Source organism: Myotis myotis, unplaced genomic scaffold (assembly GCF_014108235.1).
Source record: "Myotis myotis isolate mMyoMyo1 unplaced genomic scaffold, mMyoMyo1.p scaffold_m19_p_3, whole genome shotgun sequence".
NCBI lineage: Eukaryota > Metazoa > Chordata > Mammalia > Chiroptera > Vespertilionidae > Myotis > Myotis myotis.
In genome coordinates, this window is record NW_023416335.1 from 183491016 (window position 1) to 183498369 (window position 7354).

The 7354-nt window shown below is 45.8% G+C and overlaps 1 pseudogene; it reads left to right on the top strand.

Annotated features, from left to right (window-relative positions):
• The first annotated feature begins 336 nt into the window (after positions 1–336).
• On the top strand, positions 337–932 carry LOC118650714 (annotated as a pseudogene).
• The last annotated feature ends 6422 nt before the right edge of the window (positions 933–7354 follow it).

Sequence of the window (7354 nt, forward strand, 5' to 3'; positions counted from 1 at the left end):
CCTAACCACCTCTGCCTCGTCCCCTGCCACGGTGGCTTCATTCGGAAGGACGTCTAAAATAACATTCGGAAGGTTGTTAGGCTGTCCAGTCTAATTAGCATATTATGCTTATATTATTATAGATGATTTCTTATAAGTGTGGGCCAAGATTTCTCTTCATATTGTGCCTCCAAACAAAATACAGAAATAAATTAGGTACTGATGTTAACAGGGCACTGCAATTGTCATCTATAACTCTTACTGTTGAATCGCATCCCCCAAATGATATGTTGAAATCCTAACACCCAGTACCTATAAATGTGATCTTATTTAGCTCTTTGCAGAGGGCGCTGAGCCATGGGCATCTCTTGGGACAATTGGCACATGTGCTGCAAGACCAGGGGCAAGAGAAAGCCCCATCGCAAGAAGCAATAATCTGAGCTGGGACGCCCTGGGACGCCCTGCTGCCAGCACTAAGATTGGCCCCAGCCACACACACAGTGCGAGTGCAGGGAAGCAAAAAGTACCAAGCATTGAGGCCGGACGTGAGCAACTTCTCTTGGGGCTCCGAGTGTTATAGGCACAAAACAAGGATTACTGATGTTATCTACAATGCATCCAACAACAAACTGGTACCCACCAAGACCCTTGTAAAGAAATGAATGGTGCTCATTGACAACACACCATACTGACAGTCGGACGGGTCCCACTACACATCGCCCTGGGCCACAAGAAGGGGACCAACCTGACTCCTGAGGAAGAAGAGAATTTAAACCAAAAATAAACAATGAAAAAAAATTCAGAAGAAATATGATGAACAGAAAAAGAATGCCAGCATCAGCAGTCTTCTAGCTAGAGAGCATCAAGCAAGCTTCTTGCAGGCCTCGCTCCAAGACCAGGCCCGGTGGCCACACACATGGTTACATGCTGGAGTTCCAGGTGAGGAAAATTAAGGCCTGGAAAGGCCTTCCTATCTTAACTCATGTAATAAAGTTGTTTCTTGTTTTAAAAACAAATAAATAAATGTAATCTTATGTAAAAAACAGATATATTCAAGTTAAGAAGAGGCCATACTGAATTAAGATGGGCCCTAAACCAGCCGTGGGCAAACTATGACCCGCGGGATCCGGCGGCCCGTTTGACATGAATAAAACTAAAAAAAAAAAAAGACCGTACCCTTTTATGTAATGATGTTTACTTTGAATTTATATTAGTTCACACAAACACTCCATCCATGCTTTTGTTCCGGCCCTCCAGTCCAGTTTAAGAACCCATTGTGGCCCTCGAGTCAAAAAGTTTGCCCACCCCGGGCCCTAAACCAAATGACTGATGTTCTTATACAGAGGGAAAATAGGCACTGCCCTCAGAGGTCCCGGGTCTGTCTCTTGCTCCAACAGTGTTTGGACGGAACAGACCCAGGGACACCCCTTCTTCCAGCCTCCGGCCACTCTCCTGCGTCTCATCCAGTCACCACCTCAGAACCACCTCCAGGACCAGCCAACAAGCCGGTTTTTTTCCTACCTTAACTCCTTATTGCCAGACAACCATGAGCCTCCGCATTCCTCAGAATTACTCCACCGAGGCGGAGGCTGCGGTCACCCGCCTGGCCAGCCTGCACCTGGGGCCTCCCGCACCTCCCCCTCTCTGGCTTCTATTTTGACCTGATGATGTGGCTCCTCCAGGGCATGAGCTGCTTCCTCGAGTTGGTGGAGAAGAAGCACAAGGGCGCTGATCGCCTCTTAAAGTTGCCAAAACAGCACTGCAGCCGCGTTCTCTTCCGGGACGTGCTGAGGCCTCCCAGGATGTGTGGGCAAAACTCAGGGCCATGGAAGCCACCCTGGCCTTGGAGAGGAACCGAACCAGGCCCTTTTGGAGCTGCAGGCCCGGGGTTCTATCCACGCAGACCCTCATCCTGTGACTCCTGGAGAACCGCTTCCGGGGTGAGGGGGTGAAACTCATCAAGAAGATAGGCAACACCTGACTCATATCCACAGGCTGGCCGGCCCCCAGGCTGGGCTGGGCGAATCTCTCTTCCGAAGGCTCACCCTCAAGCAGGACTAGGAGCCTTTGGAGCCCAGAGGCCTTTGAGGGGCCCCTCTACATCCGCTGGTGTCTGACTTTACCTGAGCCTCTTCCCAAAACTGCTAGCCATTCTTTTAACCACCTGAAGCCCTCTCCCATGCATCGGACCAAAAAAACAAACAAACAATAAAGCTTTTTGCAGAGAGAGAGAGAGAGAGAGAGAGAGAGAGAGAGAGAGAGAAGAGAGAGCGAGAATAGAGACATGGGGAGGATGTCTCTTGATATTTTTGTTGTTAATCCTCACCCAAGGGTGTATATATATATATCCCTATTGATTTCAGAGAGGAAGGTAGAGGGAGAGATAGAAACATCAATGATAAGAATGGAGGGATGGAGCCCCTGTAGGGGGTATACAGGAGCCAGTTCATAGGTCAAGATCATCCACTGAGTACATTGGCTGGGCACCCAAGGATATTTTTTCCATTGGTTTTTAGAGAGATTAGAAGGGAAGAAGTAGGAGGGAGGGAGGGAGACAGTGAGAGACAGAGAGAGAGACATCAATATGAGAGAGAAACATGGATTGGTTGCCTCCAATACTTGCCCTGACCAGAGGCTGGGACTGAACCTGAAACCCTGGAATGTGCCTTTGACTGGGAATCAAACCGGAGACCCTTCGGTGGAGGGACTGACACTTTAACCACTGAGCACCACGGGCCAGAGCTACAGCTCTTGATTTTTAATCCAGCATTTCTCCCCTGTCCCTCTGGAATACGGCTGCATTCTCCAGGGCTAGAAGCCAGAAAGGATTTGAAAAAGACAGCCTTTCCAGCACAAGAATATTTAAATCCATGGTTCCCACACAATGCTCTCAAGAGATTGCTTTTCATATTTAAATAAATATAGATTCTTTACCCGAGACAAGTCTAGGATTTGTCATAAATCCAAAATCAATTTCCACGTATTTGGGTAGAGAGCTAAATTTTGCGTTTGATGGCAGCAAAAATAAACTTCAAATGTAATTGGTATGTTCTATTGAGTCAGGAAAAAAAAAAGAAAGAAAACAAGAGGGATTTATTATGGCTACCACTTCCAATAGGGACAAAATAATTACTTTTTTTCACCCTAGGATATTACTTATTAAAAAGAAATTTTAAGCCGAAACCGGTTTGGCTCGGTGGATAGAGCGTCGGCCTGCGGACTGAAAGGTCCCAGGTTCAATTCCGGTCAAGGGCATGTACCTGGGCTGCAAGCACATCCCGGTGGGAGATGTGCAGGAGGCAGCTGATCGATGTTTCTCTCTCATCGATGTTTCTAACTATCTCTCTCCCTTCCTCTCTGTAAAAAAAATCAATAAAATATATTTTTTAAAAAAAAGAAATTTTAAAATAGTAACATCCTCATCTTTCCTACCACGCTGTGGCGCTGAGGGAAGTAACTTCCAGGGGTTATTTGGGCCCTCATTCAGGGCAGTGTTTGTTCTGGACACTCTTCAGAAGTTTGATCCCATTTAATTTCTTGGCTGAGTTCTTGCCTTTGTTGAATTCTCTCCAAAGGTTAAGGTCAAAGGGGCCTTGCTAACAACAGGCAACCCGTCTCTCCAAACGGAGAAAAGCCTCAAATTGGGAAAAGGATGCAGAGGAGCGATGCCTTTTGATTCCTGCAAACCACCAGTGATACGGAAGGTCAAGCAGGCAGGGCTGAGATGGAAACAGGGTGTTTTTCCCATTGTAAAGGCTGGGGGGAAACTTGCAACTACGAAGACGGGTGGCGTCTTCCTGAGGCTCAAAGACTAAAGGCTGAAAGTTCCTAAGCTCCCAGCAGCATCAAGATATCCTAGGCAAAACGTTACTCGTCAATGGAATCTGTACTTAAGAAAGAGTTATGGCGCCAACGGTGATGGAGGAAAACACTGCCCTTGATTATAAGGAACATTTTTAAATTTAATTGTAAAAATCCTCCAAAGGAGCTCGTGTGCCTCATTGCTGAACTGCCTGCGGGTGCAGTGCTGAACTTGAACATTATTACCCTGAGGCCCTCCATCCCCACCCCTGACGTACTTAACACCTTGTTTTTCAAACATGCTGGGTCTCTAGGCAGATCTAGAGCTTGTCATAAATCTAAAAATCATCACCACTACCTGGAAGCTATCCAGTTAGCCAGAGAAGCAGCCTTTGCACACCAGTCCACTCTACAAAAAAAAACAAAAAACAAAAAAAACCTGCAAGCTGAGTTTGTGCTTTTGGACAGGCATTGCAAACTGCGTGAGAGGCTGATGGTGACTGCCCTGAACACAGTTTCAGATTATTTCATTCTTCCCTGAAGCTTTCGGGGGGGGGGGGGGGGGGGGGGGGGGAGCTTGCCACCAGATTTATTTGAGAAAATAAAAAAATTCCATCTCACGTGAGTGATTTCTTGGCACGAAGAGCCTTTCCTTTCATGTTCTATGAAGAGCGTGTACGCCACATGCTTCAAAGGGCAAGTTCTCCTCCCACCAACAGAAAGCCAGCTCCCGGAACCGGTGGCAGTCCGAACAAAGCTACGTTGGGGAAGCCCACGTCCCAGCTTGAGGAACTTGAAGTGTACTTACCCCAAACATCTTCATTGCTTCACCTGAACCGGTCAATATTTTGTGATGGTACTTATATTTTATTTTTTATTTGTTTGGCTAATATGAAAACAATTTTCTTTGATTCTGGGTGCTAAAATCATAAACAGTCTTTCTTGCAGCAATGGGAAATACGATTATGACACGGAAAACTATGTTGACTGCCCCGCACACGCATGCCCCAATACTCTGGAGTGGAAATCAAAGGCATTCATTGCGTCAATTGCCCGTCAATTGCCGGCCTCTGGAATCTCTCTTTCCAGGCAAACAAGAAGGTGGAGGCATGGCAGGGCCTGGGGCAGCATTCTCTTGACTAGAAGCAAGTTGATTTGTGATTGATAAGAATACTTGCCTTGCCCCGTCCTCAGAAAAGCAGATGTTCCCTTTCTTCCACCGACTTTCTGATGTGCACTGAGATCCAGAGGAGCAGGGGCCAGCTCACAGCCGCGCTGGCAGTTCCCTCTCTCTCCTGCTTTTCACCCAAAATCGTCATTAGACTTTTGAGGTCAAACAAAAGATTTGATACAAAACATTGAGAAATGCAGTTCTCCAGGCTGTGTTTTGAAATTTATTTTACTCCTCCACAAAAAAAGAGTGTTAGGCAAACAGGTGTGTTATTCCATTTATTGGATCTGAAATGGCCCGAGAAGTAACATTTTCATTTAGAAATCTGCTGTCTTCTGTCTGCATTCCTTTTCCAGGTGACGCTTCAGCGCTGACCGTAAGTAACCAGATCACATTTCCCTGTTTTTTTCCTCTACACCAAGAACAAGCTTTAAGATTATCAAGGATTTCAAAATACAAGATCTTACCCCCTCTGGTTTTAGGTCAGACGTGGTAGAAATACAGAGGACTTGTCAGATGGGGTTAGGCTCTCTGATTGTGCCCCGCCCACACCCTGAGTTATCATGGCAAACTAACGTCACCTTCCTCAATACCAGCGGTTCTCAACCTGTGGGTCGCGACCCCTTTGGGGGTCGAATGCCCTTTCACAGGGGTTGCCTAAGACCATCGAAAAACACATATATAATTACATATTGTTTTTGTGATCAATCACTATGCTTTAATTTGTAACAATGAAAACACATCCTGCATATCAGATATTTACATTACGATTCATAACAGTAGCAAAATTACAGTTATGAAGTAGCAACAAAAATAATTTTATGGTTGGGGGCCACCACAACATGAGGAACTGTATTAAAGGGTCACGGCATTAGGAAGGTTGAGAACCACTGCTCTAGAACTAGAAACAATGTATTATGTAAAGTGGTTGGCTTATTATATTACTCTTGTCATTGTTATTATTGCCAATACTACTAATGCCTAATAAAAATTACATGCTTAAAAGATATCTGTTTTGTGGAGGAATGAATATTTTAAATGGTCCTCCACAGACCCCTCAGTTGCCTGTGATGTAATTAATATGCTAAAGCAGTGCCAAACTTTAAGGGACATACTAGGCCCCTGGGAACCTTGTTAAAATGCACATTCCAGATCAGTAAGCCTGAGATTCTGCATTTCTAACAAGCTCCCAGTCCATACTGAGACTTTGACTAAATTCCTAGATAATTCCATTATCAAGGAATGGACTAATTCTTAGATATTCACATGACAAACTTGACTTGGGGCGATGAATACACAAAGCAATATACAGATGATGAATTGTACACCTGAACTCTATATAATTTTATTAACCAATGTCATCCAATAAATAAATAAAATATATTCTATCCAAACAAAAATTAAACATCAGTTAGATGGAATTGGTTTTTTCTCACCACAGCAATAATGGAATCTCAACAGTATTATTCTATTTGCTCAAGTTATTAGGGACTTGAGCTCCAATCACCTCACCGATGAACTTACCACATGAAATGAGCTAAGAATCAAATTTCAGCCTAAGAAGAGCTGGGTCACACCTATATTCTAAACAAGAGCAAGGGGTCCCAACCCCACACCAGACCCCCAGCCGAGGGTCCCAGAGCCAGTAAAAGAAGTCCCTATGGGCAGTAAGAACTACGGGCCATAAAAAACAGTGGGGGTTGGAGCTCAGTGACACAGAGGCTGCTGGAGACCCAGCAATTCCTCTTAAAAGGCTGGCATCATGAAATGAACTTACAAGGTCCCACTTCCTCTGAGCTCCAGTGCCAGGTGAGGCTTTGGGGAGCACAGACACATACAAGGAAGAACTGGATTGTCTGGCATCAGGGCAGGAACTCAGGGCAGCTTTCTCCCAGACAGAAGTGCTCGCAGGGATCATTGCTCCTATGCTGGGACCTCTGGGTCACAGGGCTGACTGGCAGCCATTTCTGTTTGCTCTGCCCTTGTGATTCCCTAAGACCCCACCTCATCCAATTTACAACCCACCCAAGCTGTGTGTAGCGGCTTTTGCATAAGAATGGCCTGTCCTTGCTTAAGCTAAATTCTCTCAAACAAGCTGCAGCTGGGTCAGGAAGCCCCAAACCTATCACTATAAGGCCCAAGACCCAGCACCAGCACCAGCCTGCCTTGCTTCATAGCAGGGCCTCATCTGGGCACTTCCAAACCTGATACAAAGAGGAGGAATCTGCAGATCTCTCTGTAGCTCCTGCTGGGTGGCCCCAGGCAGTGGCTGACTGCAACTCCCTGGAGACCCAGGAGCCAGTATGCCCAATGGTCAGTGTCAGACCATACCAGATTACATCTCTTTATATCCATAAGTGACACACTCAAGGGGCAGACTCAGTGAGCCCCAAAGCCCCACTG